At 31.9% G+C, this 21,697-nt stretch overlaps 1 protein-coding gene across 1 annotated transcript in view; it reads left to right on the plus strand.

Moving 5' to 3' along the window:
- Window positions 1–772: 772 nt before the first annotated feature.
- CSMD3 (CUB and Sushi multiple domains 3) overlaps window positions 773–21,697 on the plus strand; it is a 1,015,135-nt gene continuing 994,210 nt past the window's right edge. The window contains 1 exon segment of the mRNA XM_032468125.1: window positions 773–801. The gene's annotated coding sequence lies outside the window, so the exon portion shown is untranslated.

A 21,697-nucleotide genomic window follows, 5' to 3' on the forward strand; every position in this document is an offset into this window, starting at 1 on the left:
TCATCTTTTATATAATTGAGCTTGAAATTATATGCAATATATTATTAGAAAAATAAGTAATAAATTATTGGGAAAAATATCAGACAGATATTTGTTATGTAAACATATGCATTATTAACCAAAAAGTAATTTGCATCTATTAATTTTAATATCACTTGCTGAATTTTGGCATCTGATACAACAGAAGCACTTCTCATTTATAGACACTTCAGCTTCAAGATTTCATATTTAGATCACATCTCTTTCTTTAATATTAAATTTGTCTAAATATTTCCCACTCTATATTTTAAACTTTCAGGAAAATAATTTATTTGACAAAAATGTCTTCTAAATACTGTTAAAATCAACAGCATAAAATATGCACCAAAACTTACGCTCGTAATTTATTTCCCAAAGTTTGAATTGATCAATATTTTCATATAGATGATATGTATGATACATATGATAAACAGTAATGCACATACACATATACATAAATAAATGTATATTTACATATACTTATGTAATTGTTTTTGATGTGTGATATGTTCTAATCAACATGTCATAAATTAACTCACACTACACACACACATGCGCACACACACACTTATACAGAGTTTGGGGATTTGATAAAATGACTTTTAATACTTTCAACTTTATTAGGTAAAATGTCGATAACTCTAACAGTTAATCCGATTTATGTTTTTAGGTTAACAGGATTCCATCTGCCACCGCCAGTGACAAGTACCAAATCTGTGTTTTCACTACGTTTGACCAGTGATTTTGCAGTTAGTGCTCATGAATTTAAAGTATATTACAAAGGTAAGTAATGGTAATATAAAAGGACCACTGACCAGTTTTTAATGCAAAACCAAATTCTACAGGGTAATAATAGAAGAAAAGTCGCCCAGAAGGAAGATACAGTGCATCCTGTTATGTCAAATCTTGTACCAAAATTCACCTTCTGAATCATCATCAATGTATAATAAAATACTAGACTTGGCAGGCTTTAATGTCTCATTGCAGTGCACCTAGACAGAGGAAAACCTTTCCCTTAAATCTTCTTAGATGATATCATGACATCACCATAGATAAGGTTAGATCTTAATTAAAGGGAACAAAATGTGAGAGTAAAAGGAAACAAGGCCTGATTCGAGATTCAGGCATTAGAAACTCCACCCTATTCTCTTCTGTTCTTTGCCCCTCTGCCTTAAAATAAACTGGTAATTTGGGTTCTCTGCAAGTTAGAATCAAGAGAAGAGTCCATTAAGAGAGAGAGTTGACATTTTCCATTTTAAGCCAGTCTTTCTAGTCTCACAGATCCATGATTTCTTAACCACAAAGAGGCAAACAAAGAAGTACTTAAAACTGAAAGGTTTTTATCTGAAAGTTTGGTACAAACTCATTTGGCATCAAAAATCTGACCTAAGCTGATTTGACTAGAGGTCATTTATAATCTTTATACGTATTTATCCTGCATAGCATGGGTACTCATGTTTCACCATACAAATGTTGTTTGATAATGGGGTGATACCCTAGGCTCTGCTGATGGTATAAAAAATGTACAGAATCTGCACTTTTTTCCCTCATTAAAATGTGAAAAAATTCTAAAGGTGAAAGTAACTTGTTCCCAACAGTTTCAGATTGAGGTCATGTAGTTGTAATTTCTTTTTGAGGTGACTTCACAATAAAATTTCACTTAGTTTAGGAAGGAGCCCCTTCTACATCCATAGGAATAGAATAACAGAATTCAACTCACCTTCCCAGGACCATATTACCAGAATGTATCACATGAGATCCAATATCGTCATAAGAGACACACATATACAGTAGCAGCAGTAGTTACTTTTTAAAGCACATAATAATTCAAAATATGATATGTTTAAAGAGCACATAATAAAACAATCATGTATGAAATAGAATTGCTTAAATATAAAGGTTAACAGTTTGCATGTGGGGAAAATTTTAAACTAAACATTTCATACAGTGCTTTTTCCCTAGTGGGGAAAAATACCCTCTAGCAAACAATTGAGTAAACATATTTTTTTCTTTTTTATATCCTAAATAATGCCATATTGCAGCAGTTGTAAACACTATTTTTACCTAATATATTTCTGAACTATTTTTCTTGTCTAGCATGGGAGGATGCATTCCAAGACTTATTTTTCTCCATTGTGACTGTAATAATCATTATTTTTTGAAGGTCCTTTCACAATGGTTATTTTTATCTTGGCAACTTAATTCATAGTTTAAAACACTACAGGCAGAAAGGTTTAATTTTAAGTGTAATTTTGGCAATATTGAAGGAGTTAGTAATATAATAATTTTCGTTAAAGGCTCCGTAGCAGAAAACCTGTACTCTGTCCATCAAAGTATAAAGATATTTTAGATTAGTTTATTCTTTTGGCAAGTACTACATATACTGAAAATGTAGTAACTTGGAAGATGTATTATAATGTTGTCACATTTTCTGGTTTGACTGTCAAGTTTCATGAAATATACTCAAAAATATTTCCATAGCCCTCCATTGTTTCTACACATACAACATCAAATTTGTCTGTCTTTTCTGCTTCAGTGAAAATGGATTCATATATCTTCATGATGTTTAAATGTATGGTTGGGAGGTCCTGACTTAAAATATGAAGTACTAGGCATCTAGGTGGTATTGACGGATTGATTATGATGCTGTTGGACACCTTCAGGTATTGATTTGTGATGAGTATCCTCTACCATGTGTATTAGTTTTCTATTGTTACCATAGCAAACAACCAGAAATTTAGCAGCTTAAAACAACAAAAATATATTCTCTCACAGTTCTGAAGCTGTAAAGTCCTGATGATCTCTGTTAGTTTCTTGACTCAGAGTCTCACAAGGCTGAAATAAAAATGTCAGCTGGTTAGGCTCTTATCAGAAGGTTCTGGAAAGAATCTACTGCCCACAGCTTCTAGAAGTCTCTCCCTTATATGTAAGCCCTGCAGCTCCAAGTCAGCAACTGGTGCATTAAATCCTTCTCATACTTGAAATCTGACTTCCCCTTCTTAAAATATCTCTCTACTACCTTCTTTTCTCACACATCTCTGACTTTAGATAGAGAAAATTCTCAGCTTCTAAGTGCCTATGTCATTAGATTAGCCTTAATTATCCAGGTAGACCCAATCTCCCTTTGTCAAAGTCCTTAAACATAATTACATCTGCAAAATCATTTTTGCAATTTAGTATGACATATTCACAGGTTCCAAAGATATTGGTGTGGAGGGGTGGGAAAGGCTTCATTTATTCTAACACACATATGCAATACTATATAACATTTTACAGGGGAAGGAGCTACAAGCATTTATTTATTTAACAACAGCCAATGACACTGTCAAGGCCATCTGGTGTATTGTGAAGTCCAGAAAACTTAGCTTGAAATTTCAAAGCCTGTCCTGCAAATTTATACCTGCATTTTTTTATCTTTGTAGGATGATACTACAATGTCTAAGTCTCATTTTCATTTCATCTCCCTCTGTATAATCATTTACTAATTATTTTCTTTGTCTCACAAGAAAGTTTCCTGAGACTTTGTCCTTACATACTAATATTTATGAGATCTCTCTTTATTAGAGATATTGTGCATTTATCTGTGCTTCTCAAACTGTGAATGATGAACCATATGCATCAGAATCACCTGGAGAATTTGTTAAAATGTAGAATTCTTGGCCCCAATTACATATCCTGAATCAGACTGGAGTGAAGCCCTAGAACACGTATTGCAATTCCAGTTGCAAATCCAGTGTGGAATAATTGATAAATGTAAGTCAGTCTGTGATCATCACAGAATTTCCCTGTTGTTACAAACTTCTGTTGCCCTACTGCTGCCTACTTACTTTAAAACTGTGGCGAGTGATGTTCCTGTTTCAAAAATTTGATTACGTTGAAGAACTCCTATTTATTGGAAACACTTTTAAATTTCTTGAAGTCAAAGCTGTGAGGTGTTAAACATTTGTGGAAAATTTTCCCCCATTAATATCTAGCTGTATGTATCTTTATTTTTCCTCATTGTTGTGTGCCATACACTTGAATTTCTTGTCACTATTTTCCAAAGTTTGTTTCATAGAACTTTGGTTGCATATGTTTGTCAAGGTTAATAAAAATGAATGAGTAGAATACCGTTCTGTGAAGCAATATGTTTAGGAAACACTAATGCATACTAAATTGAATAGTCATATAACTGTTTTTCAAAATTTGATGAGGCGAAAACTGGTGGATCTGGGTTCTACAGAGCACACAGTAGGAAGTCTCTTGTCTTTCTAGATCTGCCAAACAGAATTCAAAATTTATTTGTTTCTCTACTAAAAGTTATTTTGTATAATGGACTCCTTTTACATTTTACTTTCAAATATGCATAATCATTCTTTATAGGTGAAAGATTATACAGATATAGCATGGAATATCTTATCATCTTAGAATTACTTATTGTGGAAACAAAGTAATATAATCCAAGCATACAGTGGGTTGTATACATATTATATGTACTCATTAAATATTATATGTATGAATTGGCTACTTTAATAACCAGAAACATCTCAATGAAAATTTCAGCATATTATCAGTGATCTAATTCAATGATCAGAAAGAGACATAAAATAAAAACATAGTCTAGGAAACCACTTCAAACACAAGGTAGCTATTACGCCATAATGACTGTTAATGTGCATGACTAAGTAATTAAGAAATTATAGGGATGAAAGTCTCAGCTTTGGCAAACTTGCTGTTAAATTATTTTCATTTTAATTCATAAATGTAAACATTTAGCCAATAACACTATTACTACTAGGTAATATTTATAGAGTGATTTCTTTGTGCCAATAATACTTCTAAACATTTTATATGGATTTTCTCACTCTAGAAAATCATATAAAAAACTGTAATGAACAGTAATTCAGTAAAGCATTAACCTTAATGTAAAAATATGTTTAAATGCCCTAGAGATATAAACTGTATACATTTTAGAGACTTATTTTATATCTAACTATAAACTATAATTTCATTCTACTTAAATATATATGACATAAAATTTAGTACACAAGAGTACTACAAAAAAAGAATTGCTGATAAGCTGTGTATTAAAACAATATGAAACATAAAAGCTGAAATATTTTTGCATACATTATATATTCTGTGTTCTTTTTAAACACTTGACATACAAAAGAATATTTATACTATTTACTATTCTATTTTAGCTATCTGTCACAGATGTTTAGTAAAAGTTTTTACTTGAGAATATCAAATGATTATAGTGATTTTGAATTTTAGGTGTTATTTTTCAATTCCTAAGCTTTAAAAATTTGAACTGCAGCACCATAAAATTTAATGGCGAGATTACAATTTAGAATGAAGTCAATTATGCTTCCAGCAAGACAGCTAAATTGTAGCAAGAAAAATTTATGTAATATAATTATATATAGTAAATAGTTTGCTAGCAATGAAAGTAGGTTAGGTTCATAAAAAGAAGTTAACGGATCTTCACCTTAAATATTTTTAAGAATAAATGAGAGATATCATTCTTTTAAAACATAATAAAAGGAGATCTGATACATGCAAAGACTTTTTAATCTCTGATCAAATTCAAATATTTTGCCTTTAGAGTTCCATAAAGTCTGGCTTAGGTACTGAAATATCTTAATAGTTTTGTATTGAAATATCTTAATCCTTAAGTAACCTTCTAGCTAAGTCCTGAGTGCCTTCTCTTCCTTTTATTTATTTTTTTATTGAAGTATAGCTGATTTACAACGTTATACTAGTTTCAGGTTATACAACATAGTGATTCAATATTACATTCTACCTTTTAGTGTTTTTCTGCTCACAATAGGCTGTGAGAAGCTTGAGGGTGTAGAACCTATTTTACTTGTTTTATAAATTGCCTCCTATTGCAACACATTCTTGGCATATTGCCAGCACTTAAATGCTTGTTAAATTCAATTGATACATAGGATTATCTAATAATTTGATCAGTAATGAGGAAAGATTTAATACATCTCCCGCTTTCAAAGAATTAAAACTCCAGTGAATATGTTAAAAGGCAGATGTGGACTATGTTTCAGCACAGTATTTACATAAAATAAATAAATTTTAGAACAAAAAATGGCCTTGTATTTGAGAAAAGACAAAATTATACTTAAAATTATTTTTACTTTTTATGGATATTTTTCTTTCTTAAAAATATTTACTTTCTTTAAGCAAAAGTTTCTTTATGAAACATTTTAAAAATACAAAAGTACTCATATGGCATAAGAAAAATCAATAATAAAAAACTATTAAAGCCAGTGACATATGACCTACTTTTGTGTTTCATATGGAAAAGATGGGGTGGCATTCAAGATTATATTTTATTCTCCAGAAATAAAATTATTAAACTTAGTATGTTATCTCATTTCAAATTAAAGTTTCTTCTTTTATAAGTGTTGTTTAATGTGTCACATCTGTCAACTGCTATACTTTATTATTTTGATATGAGTGTTAAAATGATGTTTGAGACAGTGATTGGTTTAAGATTTTAAGTATATGTTAAATATATCTTTTGTGTTTCGTACAGTTAAACACCATCCATTGTGATAAGTTGTTATAATTGATAGTATACAACTAGTGGTTTAAAAGAAAAGTATACTATGAGCTTGGTTAAGGAATTAATCTGTGGATTTATCTTGATTTCACTCTTATCAAAATGTAGTAAATTAGCAAAATATAATTGTATGTTTATTATTCGATTATAAGTATGATAGCGTATCACAGAAAATTACATTTGAATAGGTTTCTTCCTTATAAAAATAATTATACTCTTTAACAGAGCACCATTTACTATAATAAAAAAATAAACTAATATATATATTAATACATATTAAAAAATAAAATAAAATGTGCAAATCAAATATTTCAGTGAGAAAAATAAAGGACCATAGTATCAATCAACCTTGTAGTTTATCTATTCTGTATATACAAGTTTGTATTTTCTAATTCTGAACTCCTAATTTATCCCTCCCTCCATTTCCTTTTTGGTAACCATAAATTTGTTTTCTATGTCTGTGAGTCTGCTTCTGTTTTGTAAATAAGTTCATTTGTGTCATTTTTTTAGACTCCACATATAAGTGATATTCTGTCATTTTTTTAGACTCCCAATATAAGTGATATTATATGGTATTTGTCTTTCTCTGTCTAAATTACTTCACTTAGTATGATAATCTGTAGGTCCATCCATATTGCTGCACATGGCATTGCTTCATTCATTTTTATGGCTGAGTAGTATTCCACTCTGTGTGTGTGTGTGTGTGTGTGTGTGTGTGTGTGTGTGTGTGTACATGCCACAATTTTCCACATACTATATAAGACAACATAGTTAACAAAAATGTATTAAATATATCAATAAAATTATACTTTTCCAATATAGTGTGATATGTTATCTTGTCTAGAATATTCTTTAGGTTTTGTATACTCTTTTAATTTTATTTTTTAAAAGTGAACCTGTAATGCTAATGGATGTGAGAAGTTCCTGTCAAAACCTTAATTAATGGGGTGCCAAGATGAGAAAAGAAGATGCAAAAAGCATGTTTTTCATTTGGTCATAGGTTGGGGGCATATAATCTTAGTACTTTCAAAGTCATAACTGGCTAAAGTAGATGGCAAATAGATGATGAAATATCAAAAGAAATGCAAGAAGCAATATTAATGAATAATACTCTTTGATCAACATGTTGATGCTTCTTCATGTAATAGAATATGAATTGATCTCAAGGCATTGGTTGTTGGACCCTCAGTATTATTCAGATAACTAAATGCTATTAGTTATTGCTCTTTTACCTATTACATTAAATGATATTTCAAACTATGTACTTAAAATATTTGAATATTTCTAAATACTTTTCTTCACATTCATTTGCATTTCTAATACTTATTTTGGTTATCTGCCATCTTTGAGAGCACTTATCAATACTTTTGGTCCTTACACCATGCTTTGAATTGAAAATTTTATTTCTCCTTTTACAAACAGATCTCTGATAGCATACTCTTTTGGTCTTAATTGGCAAGGACTAGTCATCACTTGCTATGCTTCATACAACCTTTCATTGTGCTTTTGCATGTAAAACATACCACAGTATTTATTTCTCATAAAGATATTTAAAGGGATTTTTTTCTACAAAATTGTTGTTCCCATTTGTATTGATTTTACATTGTTCCATAATAAATTGCCACCATTTTGTGGACTAATACAACACAAATTATAATCTCATAGTTTATAGGTAAGAAGTCTGGCATGGATCAGTTAGGTCCTTAGTTCAGATCTCACAAGGCTATAGTCAAGATATTGGCTAGTACTGTGATTACACCTACAGGCCAGGGTCCTATTTCAAGTTTACTGGTTGCTGCTAGGGTTTATTTCCTTGCAGCAGTGTGACGGAGGTCCTTTTTTCTTATCAGATATTGACCAGGGATTTTTCTTAATTTTTATAGGCTGCATGTGGTTCCTTAACATTTTCCCACACACACATCCTCAAAGGCAATTCACAACCTGGTTTTCTTCCAGCTTCGCTGGAGTATATCTCTCTGACTCTCTTCAGTTGGCTAGGGAGGAGTCCTGCATAGCACAACGTAATCACAGGAGCAACTGCCCCATCACCATTGCCACAATATAACCTCAGGAAAGGTGCAACTATCCCATCATACCCATGGGTTCCACCTGCGTTCATGAGGAAGAGGCAGAAATCTTAGAGCCCATCTTAGAATTCTGCCTAGCATGCCATATTGAGCGACTCTTTCAGGTGATAGTTCAAAACAGTATAGAAAATACATGAAGAGAAAGAACAAAAGGTTAGAAGATGCATTTATAATTAATCAATCAAAGTGGATCCATGCTTATCTAAAAAGAGATACAGTATTTTTTATATATTCTCTCCTTACTCTGGAAAATTGATTTCAGCTTAGTAAATAGCACATTTTTATATTCTATTGCATAAATTAGATGCAATTTAACTATAATCTTATAGTGTGCTTCAGATTTTTATTTTTCAAGATGATCACATTTTAATCTGAATTTATTTTTCTTTTTAGTAAGAAATATAGGGTAATAGAAAGAGTTTTTTTACAAGACCTAGTATTTAAGGCTATCACTCAGATGCTGTGAGACTCTATTCTTCATAATGTAAAATGAGTAATATAACACTGAATCTACCAGGTTCTTTGAAGATCAAGGGAGTTAATGATGTCAAAAAAGTGTAGAACCTGGTATTTAAGCAAAATTCAATAAATGTTAGCTAACATCTTTGCTGTTCTATCATATATATTCAATAGTATATATTGGTAATAATGATATATATTCATATATATTACAATGTTTAGTCATGCCTTATAAACTCTGAATTTCCATTTTCTCAAAAGGAGCAATATATCCAGTTATTTGTTTTGTCTTTCTCAAAATATTGTTCAGGTAAGAAAATTACCCCAGTGTTATTTGGGCTAAATAAGTTATGCAGTACTACCCTTAGGTAGGGTTTCCCTAGAATCACACTACTGCCAATGGGGTGATCAGCTTGAACCAACAGTAGAAAAGACACTTTTCATACATGCACACACATGTGCAGTCCTCTTTCAGTGAAAAAGCTTAAAACCTTGACAGAAGCTACAAGAAGTAATCCTCTCAAGAGCTGTAGCTCTGAGCTAACAGGTCAGTGCTAGAGACAGAACTGGAACATGATGAGGCAGTCATTACAATCAACTGGAAAAGAGGGTACAATGGAAGAAAGCCAAATCTGGAACAGAAATTAATTGAATAATACTTCTTACACAGATACAGTCCAGTTAAGTAAGTGCATACACAAAAATTCATAAGAATTTTATGGATAATTATAAGGGCCCTGAAGCAAAGAACAACCACCTTCATACAGACATTGTGGCTAGGAGAGGTAATATCTAGAACTGAAAGCAACAATATGTGCCAAAGTGCAACAGTGTTCTTCCAGTCATTTTGATTAAGTATAGTTATTTTCTACTATTGACAAAGAAATAACAGAAACTACTTAACCATTCGTAAAAATCTTATAGTTCTACGTATCTACATATTATTAAGGACTGTGAAAGTTCTGAGATTTTTGCCCTACTTGAAAGTTAACAAGTTAGCCTGCCATGGCTTCATAGATGTTGGCAGAAGACACAAAACTACTGAGTCAGGGACAAAGGGCTTTACTAATACAGCAACGTAAATAGAGTACCAGCAACCATTCGGGTTTCTCAGTTCTCAAGGGACAATGAGAAGAGGGCCAGGTGATGCCCACATACACTGTGGGTTGTGTGTGGAAGAGGAAGTCTTGAGCTTAGGGAAACAGGATCTTTTATAACAGATAACAAGTAAACAGGCCCTTTGCTCTGGAGGAAGATAATATTGCCATGTTGTTGCTGAACAAAGAGAGTCACTATCTCTGCTTACAAAAGGTGGAAAACATGAGAGACACATGGAAAATTGTTTCCCCAATGCATGTGTATAGTGTTCTAATACCACAGGATTTGGATTCAATAAATCTTACACAATTTTTAGTCACTTAAAAAAATTCCAAATGAAAGGTATCTGTAAGTATTATTATACAAAGATCCTCACATGCATAGATGTTAATCTAAAATTTTGAAGAATTTTTATTGGCCATATTTAGTATTTTTTGAAGCATGTAATAAGCTACAACAGTCTATATAGACTTTTGGATAATTTTGTAAACATAATATGAAAATAATGAGCGCTCTCTCTTTCCTTCTTTTCCACCCTCTGTGTTTAAGGGGCATTTGTTGAACTCTCTTTCTATAGTGTGGGATACATCTACTCCATCATCATTTCATAAGAATTTCTCCATCTACATTTAATTGTACAGTCTCTCATTTTGTCCTTTGTGCTATTTTTTGTTTTATATGAGGGTAATACTAGTTCATATGATGCATTGATTATTTCCTAGCACAGTTATCACAACATAAATTCCAGATGACTCTAACTAATTAAATTTAAAAAATGAAAATGTATAGACCATGAAGAAACATAGTGAAATATTATCAGCTCATGGGAGAGGAAAGCTTTCAAACTACAAAAACCTAAAGGAAAATATGTCACTAAGGAAAAGATTGATAGATTAGACTAAATAAAATGTGAAAACAGCTGAATAATAAAAGTAATGAAAAAACCATTTTTATATTAAAAGGCAAAAGAAAATATGGATTTAAAATCTGAAATCTATAGGATATATATTATATTACATTTATATACATAAAACACTATAGATACAAAATTAAATAGAAAAAAATTTTTGCTTGTGATGAGAACTCTTAGAATTTACTCTTAACAAATTTTATATGTAACATACATCTGTGCTAATTGTATCAATACTGTTGTACATTACATTTATAGTAATATTTATCTCACACTGGAAGTTTGTACTTCTTGAAAACCTTAATCTAATTCCCCCTCCCCCATCTCCTGCCTCTGGTAACCACATGTCTAATCTCTTTTTCTATGAGTTTGTTGAAACAGTTCATGTCCTTGCTTAATATTCTTTTATAAAGCTAAAAATACTGTGGTTTTACCAATAAAAAGGCCTGAAACACAATCTTGTCTATTTACTAATGCCTTCCAAAACAGCTATTAAGCACTTACCATGTTCTAGACATTATATTAGGTATTAGATAATCTTCAGTGTGGCTCTCAGGATGCTTATGATTTGGTGGAGAAAAATAAATAATAGCAACAAATTTCCTAAGTTTACAAAAGTGCATCCTTTTACATTGACACAAAATAATTTGGTCACACAAATATTATTGTTCACATCTACAGATGAAGAAAAACAACATCACTGACTTTTTAGATAGCAATAAGCTGGAGCCGACTCCATTAGGAGAGCAAACTGCTCACTGTGACTCCTCTTTCCAACTCAGCATTCAGTGACTTCATGTTGATACTTTGAAATTGGTTATGTTGGGAGTATTTACACCGTGGAAATTAGCAAATTTTTAAAAGTAGGCTTTTTTTGTTTTGTGTTTTCCAGAGAACTAATTGTTAAACATTTACCAGCCCAAGGCAATAAATAGCAGACAGACTACTGGAACTATGGCCTCATTCTTTATATCCTGCACATCTTTCTGTCTTACATATGCTGGTGGAAAGCAGGGCTTTCCATGCTTCCCTGTTCATAAGAACCACCTTTAATCTTGTTTAACAGCTGATTTTTATTTGGAATGTCTGCGTGGGGCTCAGGATCCCAGATTTCTAACAGAATCTCATTGGTACCAATCCTGCTGTCCCACACAGCACAAACCACATGATGCAAAATCTTTCATGCTTTGTTTTAAAACTTTCAATATCAGTTTGGTCATCGTGTAATTCCAAAATACCATCAATCAGCCATATTTTACTGGCTTCAAATAGAGATGGGATTTGTTGCAGCTAAACTATTCTACTTTTCCTTCTGTAACATGGTTGAAATTGATGTCCATAACTTTTCATTGTTAGAAATAAAAATCAGCTGAAAAGGGTGTTCTCTGCATTCCATCTTGTTAGTTCCACATGTTATTATTAGGAAGCAATGTCATTTTACAAATTACAGAGTTCCTCTATATTTTTAACTGTTGATTTCTGAAAATAATGAGTTCTAAAATTTTCTAGTGAGCAGATTGTAAGGGGATGGAACCTATTATGCCATCTTCAATTACAGCAATGCCATTAGCTAATTTTGCAGTTGTCACTAGCTCTTGATCTGGGGAAACAATGAGTAACATTGATACTGACCATGAAATCCTTTATATGTAAATTATCACAAATCCAAATTTTGTTACAATAATTTTTAGGATACATCTTAAGTGTCTTATAGTCTCTAAGAAAACAAACAACTTGGATTTGCATTATATTCTCTATGAACCACCTCAGCGGCATGGATGTATTTTAAATATATAATACTTAGCAGCAAACATATTATAAAATTATTTAATGCTTTCCTAATCTAAAGTTCAAGTTTCTACTTCTTGTAAACTGACTATACTTCAATTAAAAAATATAAAAAACAAACAAAAGACAAATAAATTTTTTACTTTTCTTCTAGTTTCTTTCTGCAATGGCTTCTCCTGAAACCTTGTCCCTGGATTCATTAGTAACATGTAGGGCATTCACATTACACACTTCTCCTCATTTGGATAATTGCATTTTTTGATATATTTATTTACTGTAATAAATATTCATTTTAGATAAAGAATCAGAAGCCTGGCTTGTCCCACATAAGTTGTCACCCTCGAGGAGAGTTCATGCACATAAATACTCCCTGATAGATCCTCCACCAGCTTTGATGTCCCCAGGGTGAACCACAGCTGCCCTCCACCTCTCCAGGAGATCCTCCTAAACAAGTAGGCAGAAAGAAGAGCACCTCCACATGCTGATCAAAATAACAACAGGCGCTTAGTTTAGCAATCCTAAAGGGAAAAGATTCCTTTTTCCTCCCAGCATTTGAACCTTAATCACAGAGATGAATTCTCATTGGACATATTGGGCCAGTTTCCATTCAAGATCAATCATGACTGCCCAGAAGATGATTAGTTTGGCCTACATCACACTCCCAATCCTTAGGTCAAAAGTCGAGGATCATTTCCGAAAGAAGAGAACATGGGATCACAGAACTATCACTGTCCACTATCGCCACTCACTACCTATGTGACCGTGAGCAACATACATGAACTCTCTATGCCCAGCTTCCTCATTTTCAAAATGAAGAATAATGCCTTCCTGTAGGACTGGTTTAGTGTTGAGGTGATGCATGTAAAAAGCCTAACACAGTGACTGACATTCAGTAAATGCTCAAGAAATATAGCTCTTATTACTCAGTATTATTATTTCTTTGTCTTGATACCTTTTATGAAAACAAGCTCTTAGAAGATAGAGATCAAGTCCAATCAAATAATAACTGTAGTCTTTATGGTTTTGCCAGAATGGATAATTGTTGGAAGACCTGGTTTGCTTCAATTGAAAAGTAATGTTTTCAGTAGATGATGCAAGGATGATGACCTATGAAAATCTCTTACAGAAAGGAAGAGATGAGGTAGAGAGAGAAAAAAAGAAGTTGAACAAAGATGAGCAAATGGACCATTGAGAGCAGGAGAAAAAATACAGAATAGCTTGAGATGATTAAATATTGTCATGAGAGACATTTTAAAGTTAGATAGTGAGGTAGGGAAAAAGAGAATTACACAAGTAGCGAAGCACGAAAGAAAAAATAACTAAAACTTTTTAAGGCAGAAAAATATGAAAAGAATATCAATTGTCCTTGGTTAATGAGAAAATTATAGCAATAAGATCTATATCAGTAGCAGTGGAGGGGTGATAGAAAGAAAAGTTTGGCAAAGAATTGATAAGAAAAAAAATCAGTTGATTTTATCAACTGATCTGCCCAAATGTCCCCAGAAATCCCTATGGCAAGGACCACTGATCTCTCAGATGTATCACCCCAGGAGCAATGTGAACCTTAGTTTGGGAAATCTGATGTGATAACTTTGGCCTATGCATTGGTTCACTTTATATCTGAACTTACATTCTGGGCTTTTCTTTTAGTCTAGTATCTATATTTGAACTGTGTTCTAGTTATGAGAACTAAATTCCTACTCTATTGGGAGTCAAGTAGAACACTTGTTTCCTCATGCCCCCACTTAACAGAATGTCTTTTCAATTCTCTACCTGTCTGCTTTGATTTTCTACTACTGGGGCTGCCATAATCCTGTAATAGCAATACAGGGAGATAGTGTCAAATTCAGGTACTGGCCTTTTTTAGTTTGGTCTACCCACCACTCTGGAAATTCTTATATCTATCTGTAGTATTTCTCCATGTGATTTTTATGGTTTTGAGAAAAGGAACTTAACATTTTAGTAAAAGATGAACTTTGAAAGGTAGTAATTTTCTGTCAGAGGCTTTCCCAAATTTTTGAGTTTGATGTAAAAGATGAAACTGGGGCTGCCATAATCCAGAGAAGGTCACGGAGACCGGACAAAACTTGCAGAGATAAAAAATGTCTTTTTTTTTTCCTTTGCTCCATTGAGTTTGAGTTAATGGTAGAACATTACATCTATATATGAAATAGAGATATTTGCAAGTTTTCTGAATGCAGAAGATTGATGAAAAGGAAGTGAAAAATAAAGATTTTTCATAAAGTTAGAAAAAATTTAAGAGGCCAAAGCTGACATTTGTTTAGTATTCTTTGCCCAGAATTGCAACTTCATGTGCAAATACACTTGAGGAGAAAGATACAGAGAAATAATTTATAATCTTTTGTGGCTCATTCTTTGTTATTGGTGATATATAACACTGTCAGCAGTTCCATAAGGAATGACACTTGATGTGAAAACCAATGTTTCAGACATTCATTTATAGTTTATGGGTATTGATTCCATCAGGGAGAAATTGGAGATTATTGATTGGGACAAGCAGACATAGAGAAGGAAACATAACTAAGAGATAAGGGATTTGTAGAAATTAGAAAGAAGATTGCTGAGAAATCATGAATACTCTTTGGAAAGTTGATCAGATCTTTAAGGAATTGTTTTTGTCTTAGATATAATAGCAGCAGTATGAAACAAGATAAAAAGAGTAAATTGTACTTTATGGTATCTATGAAAAATTTAACGATAATATTTGAGCATAATCTAATGAGTGCTGATTAGATACCAAATTTCTCTGAAGGAGTATTGGATCAGACCATGCCTGAATTACTTTATGTACAAATTTATGAAATTCATGAGAGTTCTGAGGAGAAAGTACAGAATTTATTTTTCAGGTTTTATATAAAGACATGAAAATTCTGTCAAATGAATCAGGGCAACCGTCAGATTATATGGAAAGGAGATTACTGAAACTAATGCATTTTTACCTCTTAATTTCCTGACAAGTCTCTAGCACAGGGGTCAAAAATTGATGTCATATAAGTTTACATAAATAAATCCTCCCAATATACCCTAGCAGTTTCCATTAGGGAAGTTTTTTGGATTCTATATCATTTAAATTATTTAAACTAGTATTTATATAATAGATTATTTTACATGGATAAAAGATGGATGTCCCAAAGTAATTACAGAGTTAGGAATTTCTCTTAATTTGAAACGTTACACATAAGAAGACATTTTTTTCTCCTAATGAGGAAGGTGATATTAACTTTATTATTTTTCTCCTGTGCTTTCTTTAAAAAAGAATAACTGAAAGTTAAGGAGAGAAAGCTATATACCCCATACCATTCTTCTTTTGACTTAAGAACTCTAACTGTGCAGTCAGTTTGAGGTTTAAGTCACAGTTTGGTGTAAAGGCCTGGAAATTTTCAACTAATTCAGTTTGACCCTATTCTCAAATATGCTTTTATCTATGGAATAATTTGGGCCTTCTGCTGTTTCTGTTTTTTCCTCCATTATCATGTCTACCATAAATATACTATCAATATGATAAGGAATTGATAATCACAGAATTACTAACTCAGGTTATTAAAAAATGATTATCCTTATATACTTAAAAATACTACAGGGTCCTTAAGATAAGAAATGTACCTAAAAATCATGTTAGCTTACTTCCTACCTGGTAGCCCCTGTACAAACAGTACAATATTCACACCTTCATAAAGTTATATAATTCCTATTTTATTTCTTTTTTAATGCCCAGTTGTGACCCTGTTAAATATGGCTATTTTCCTTGTTGGTTGGAAGTCAATCTCTTCATTTTTGATATTATGGGATAAGCAATGGTTACTTAACTAGTGGTTTTAATCCTAGTAAACGAGACTATTAAATTCTATGATATTTGGTAGGTCCCTTTTGGCACTTCCATGTTCCTCATCTGCCATATCCAATCCATAATACACATCTATCTCCTAAAAAGCTTTGAAAGCGTTCTTTGCATTTTTTTCTATATTTATTCCATGAAACACCTGATGTGTTTGATCCCATCTCTACCACCTCCCCTCCACCCTGCCACCTATGTACACCCTCTCTTCCTTTAAATCCAAACTCTACTGTGCTTAAAGTGGAATATTTTAGAAATGTAGATCTGTTTGTGCCACCTCCACATTTAATCTATCAGTGTTTCCCATCAGTTTCAGTACAAAAACCAAAATTCTTAAGTTGTCCTGGAACTCCCTGTAAAATCTGATTACTGTGAGTTGATTTTCTTTTCTAGCTTCTGGTATTTTGTCTATTCTGCTCTTTTTCTGCAGTTCTCTTGAAAAAGCCATATTCCTTTCAATGTCAGAACATGTTTTACTTACTACAGTAACCATAAACTCAGGTCTGAAACAGTGTCTCTCTTTTTGTTTTTAATCTACTAAATTTAAATAATATTATAAATCTTCCCATTTTAATGATAGGCAGAATCTCTTAAGTTTTGGAATATTTCTCCCATCTCCATTACATGTTGCAGGAGGGTTGGGTGCAGATGTCAGAAAGAAATTCTCAGGGATATAATTATATATAATCTTTATTTACTCTTCTCTGACATTCCCTGACAGCAGGTCAGAAAACTGCTATTCTTGTCTGTTTTATTCTCTTCTGTATCCCTAATAACTAGAAAGCAGAGCATAACATAAAGCCTAAAATGAAGTTATTTGTTGAATAAGGAAAAGTGTTTATGTTTATCAATTTAAGCTAAATCCACACCTCTTCTACAATTAGTCTGTTTCTATATTTGTGTATAAAATTATAGCCTTTTCCTAGTGGGTCACTATCCCATCTTGCCTATAAATTAGTCTTGAAATTATTTTCATTCTTCAATACAATGTCATAGATTAGCTCTACTTTTTCTAGGAACAAGACTCACAAAAGACTTATTTTTATTTATGGTAAGTGTAGCCACATTAAATTCTTTAAAGCCCAGGAAAATAACGTAACAGGGTAACAGTAAAGACTACTGCATAATCAGAGAATTAATACACAACATAAGTGTAGTCAAACTCTTTTTGAAAATGGTCTACCCAACAAAAATCTTTAGGCCAAACACTACATATCAGATTTTCACTGCTGAAAATCTTTGATAGCCTGCTGGTGTAAATATTTTTACCGTATTGTAATTTGATTTAAAAAATTAAAAAAAAAACATGATGAAGAGTGAATTCCTTCTAGTGAATTCTTTGTTCCAACAGATATCTAAAACTCAGGGGAAGCATATAGATACTAAGACTTTCTTCAGGGACCATCTTTCTCAGTACTACATGGGACCTTTCTGGAAGGACATATGAATAACAAATGTTTCCATTTCAAATACTCATTGTCCTTTAGCTAAACTGTCTAAGACTTCATCATTTTCAGAGTATACCTTAATACATAATATGAATACCTTGTTCCCTTTTTTCTAAAGAGTGATTTTCTAAGGAGTTAAGCTGACATTTCCAGCAATTGCAATGACATTACCTTTCTCAAAAAAGACTAAGTATTTTTTAAACAATTTAAGAATTTTTTGCACATCATACCATATTAAAAATAATTATGCTTGGGGGGAGGGTATAGCTCAGTAGTAGAGCCTATGCTTAGCATACATGAGGTCCTAGGTTCAATCCCCACTACCTTCATTAATAAATAAATAAATAATTATGTGCCACCCAATTAAAAAAAAATGATGCTTAATAATTCACTTCCACAATATGATATATGTAAAAATAGGAATTCTAAACATTAAACCAAATTAGCACCATTTTTTTGTTTTATAGGTTTTAATTTGGAACTATATAAATATTTTACAAATCAAAGACAAAATTAAATTAATAAAAAAAAGCACACTCTAACAAATGAACAAAACTGCTTATTAAGTTGGTTCCATTGCAACAGAGAAATAAAAGTTACTTGCAGTGATTTCATAACAAAATTCAATTTATTTTATCCCTGATGGCATATATTCTAAAGACAAAACTATAAACCTTATTTATATCTTTAAATCATATTCTGTAGTCTTATTAGCAGTAAAATTGATACTGTTTTTAAAGTGATTTAATATATATATACTCATATATATATACATGTGTATATGTATATAAATTAAAACTAATTTTAATCTAAATGATTTTCCTTATAATTATTTTATAAATTATAATCTTTGTCATATGGTACATATGAGGGAGATACGTTATGCTTTGTTTCTATTTTAAAGCACACAACACTTTTTCTGAAGATCAGCAGCTCAAAATAACAACCAATTGCTTATTATTTTGTCACCACGTATGAGATATCCAACATTTTAAATAAATCATTTATTTCACAGGTCCAAATGATAATACTAGAATAAACTAGATAACTGACATTTTGTTCTATGAATGTCTCCCAAGACTCAGACACAATATGGTTCCTATTTAAATATTTTCCTAAAGGTCTCTAAAAGTATGGTTCTGCCTACTTGTTGCCTCAATCGCCCACACTGTCAGATACTTGCAAAAGATAATATGATCTATCTTAAGAAGATTCTAGTTATTTGCAAGTGGTAGAAATTTTATCATAGGTTTTGTTATATTTCAACTATATCACTATTTATATAAGAAGTTAATGTACAACTCTCCCAATGTAACTGCTATTGTTTTAATTCCTTTATATTACTAACAGAAGGCATAAAATAATATGAATTACTAATAAATTTGTTAAGAACTTGTCTTTAAAACAGGGAGGTAACAATTCAATATGATAATTTTTAAATCCATGAAGAACAATCCCAAAATTATGAATAAATGGTACTTACAGGAAAGTTACTACCCATAAAAGCAACCAGAATACTGAAAAATAGTTGCAAAAAATTTTTAAGCACTCTGAAAATTAACCTAAGGCTTGTAACAATTCAAGGAGTGTTTATTTGAAAAAAAAAAAAAACTGGTTTAATGTAATTAAGAACAATAGTTTGTGATGGACTATGTTGTCCCTATTTCCTTCTCCCTCTTTTCAGATGTAGAATAGCTTTATCAGAAACCTCTGTCCCCAGAGAACTGTTAATATTTTAACTGTCTTTGCCCTGACCCAGAGCTTCTCAATGAGAAGAGCCACCTCCCTGGGAATTTATAAAAGGGAAAATACGGAGCAATTGTTTAACATAGTAACTGCTTCAAGAAGAAGTGAGACCAGTTAGTGCAAACAAAAGTCTATCGAGAAAACATCTCATGTGGTGAATGAGATATTCATAGGGGGCGAACATCTAACAAATTTCCAGAGACTTAGAAGATCACATGCATATAGGCTGTGTTCATGCTATCTGACTTACAGCCCTCTGCAAGCAAGAAGTGAAGGCTAAGGCAGAGTTGCAGATTGCAAGAATCTTCCATGTGTGCCCAAGCACGCAGAGCCTCTCAGGAAATGTCAAAGATATATTAGTTTAAGGCATTTAAAGAAACTGCTATCCAATCATTAGTCAAGTACTGAGCTAACTGAGCAGACTTCAGTGGTCAAACATAACAGGGGACAGTGACTTTAAAAATTAAACTAACCAAACAGTAATCCCCACAACAAATAGCCACAACAGACCCACTAGGGAAGAGAGTCTGATTTCCAGAAAGTACACACTATATTTCTAGTCAAATGATTCTGTCCAGTTTTCAACAAGAAGTTATAAGATATGCAAAGAAACGGTAAAGTATGGCACATAAACACTGTGGGGGAAAAAAGCAGTCAATAGAAACAGTATCTGAGAAAGCCCAGATATTTGACTTTTTAAAGCAGTTATTGCACAAATGCTCAAAAAACTAAAAGAAATGATACATAAAGAACTAAAGAGAAGTATGTGAATGATTTCTGACCAAATAGAAAATAGCAATAAAGAGATAGAGAATTAAAAAGAATCAAATAAAAATTCTGGGTTGAAACATACAACTAAAATGAAAGTATAAGGAAGGCTTAGTAGCAGATTTAAGTTGGCAAAAGAAAGAATTAGTGAACTTAAAGATAGATCAATTGAAATTATTCAATACGAGGATCAGAAAGAAAAAAACATTGAACAGAACCTCAGAGATCTGTATCACATCAGCAAATGAATTAATATAAAACATAATGGGAATAGAGAGATAATAAGATGGGAAGAATATTTGAAGAAATAATGGAGAAAAATATCTTCATGGATTTTATTAAAAAACATTAATCTACACATATACCTAGATACATCACAAATTGTCAAAAGTCTAAAACAAAGAGAGAAACTTGAAAAAACAAGAGAAAAGCAACTCATTGTTACCTAAGAGATCTTCAGTTAGGTTAACTGCTGAGTTCTTATCAGAAACCATGGAGGACAAAAGCAGTGGTAAAATACATTGAAAGTGTTAAAGACTATCAACCAAGAATTCTACATCTTTCAAACATATCTTTCAAAAATAAAGGAGAAATTGCTATATTCCTAGATAAACCAAAGCAAGAGACCTTGTCACTTGTCTCACAGGAATACTAAAGGAAGTCCTTCAGACTGAAAAAAATGACATTAAAAAGTAAATCAAATCCACATAAAGAAATAGAAAGTGTCACTAAAGTTAATTATATACATAATACAAAATACAGTATAAATGTATTTTTGTTTGCAATACTTTTATTCTATTTGAATTTAAAAACAACTGCATAAAGCAATAATTATAAAACTGTTTTGATGGGCTTATAATGTATGAAGATGTATGACAATAGTAGAATAAAGGACAGTAGAGAGAGTGGACTTTTATTGAAGGATGTCTTTTGTAAACTACTGAATATAAGCTGGTT

This window comes from Camelus ferus, chromosome 25, assembly GCF_009834535.1.
Source record: "Camelus ferus isolate YT-003-E chromosome 25, BCGSAC_Cfer_1.0, whole genome shotgun sequence".
Taxonomy (NCBI): domain Eukaryota; kingdom Metazoa; phylum Chordata; class Mammalia; order Artiodactyla; family Camelidae; genus Camelus; species Camelus ferus.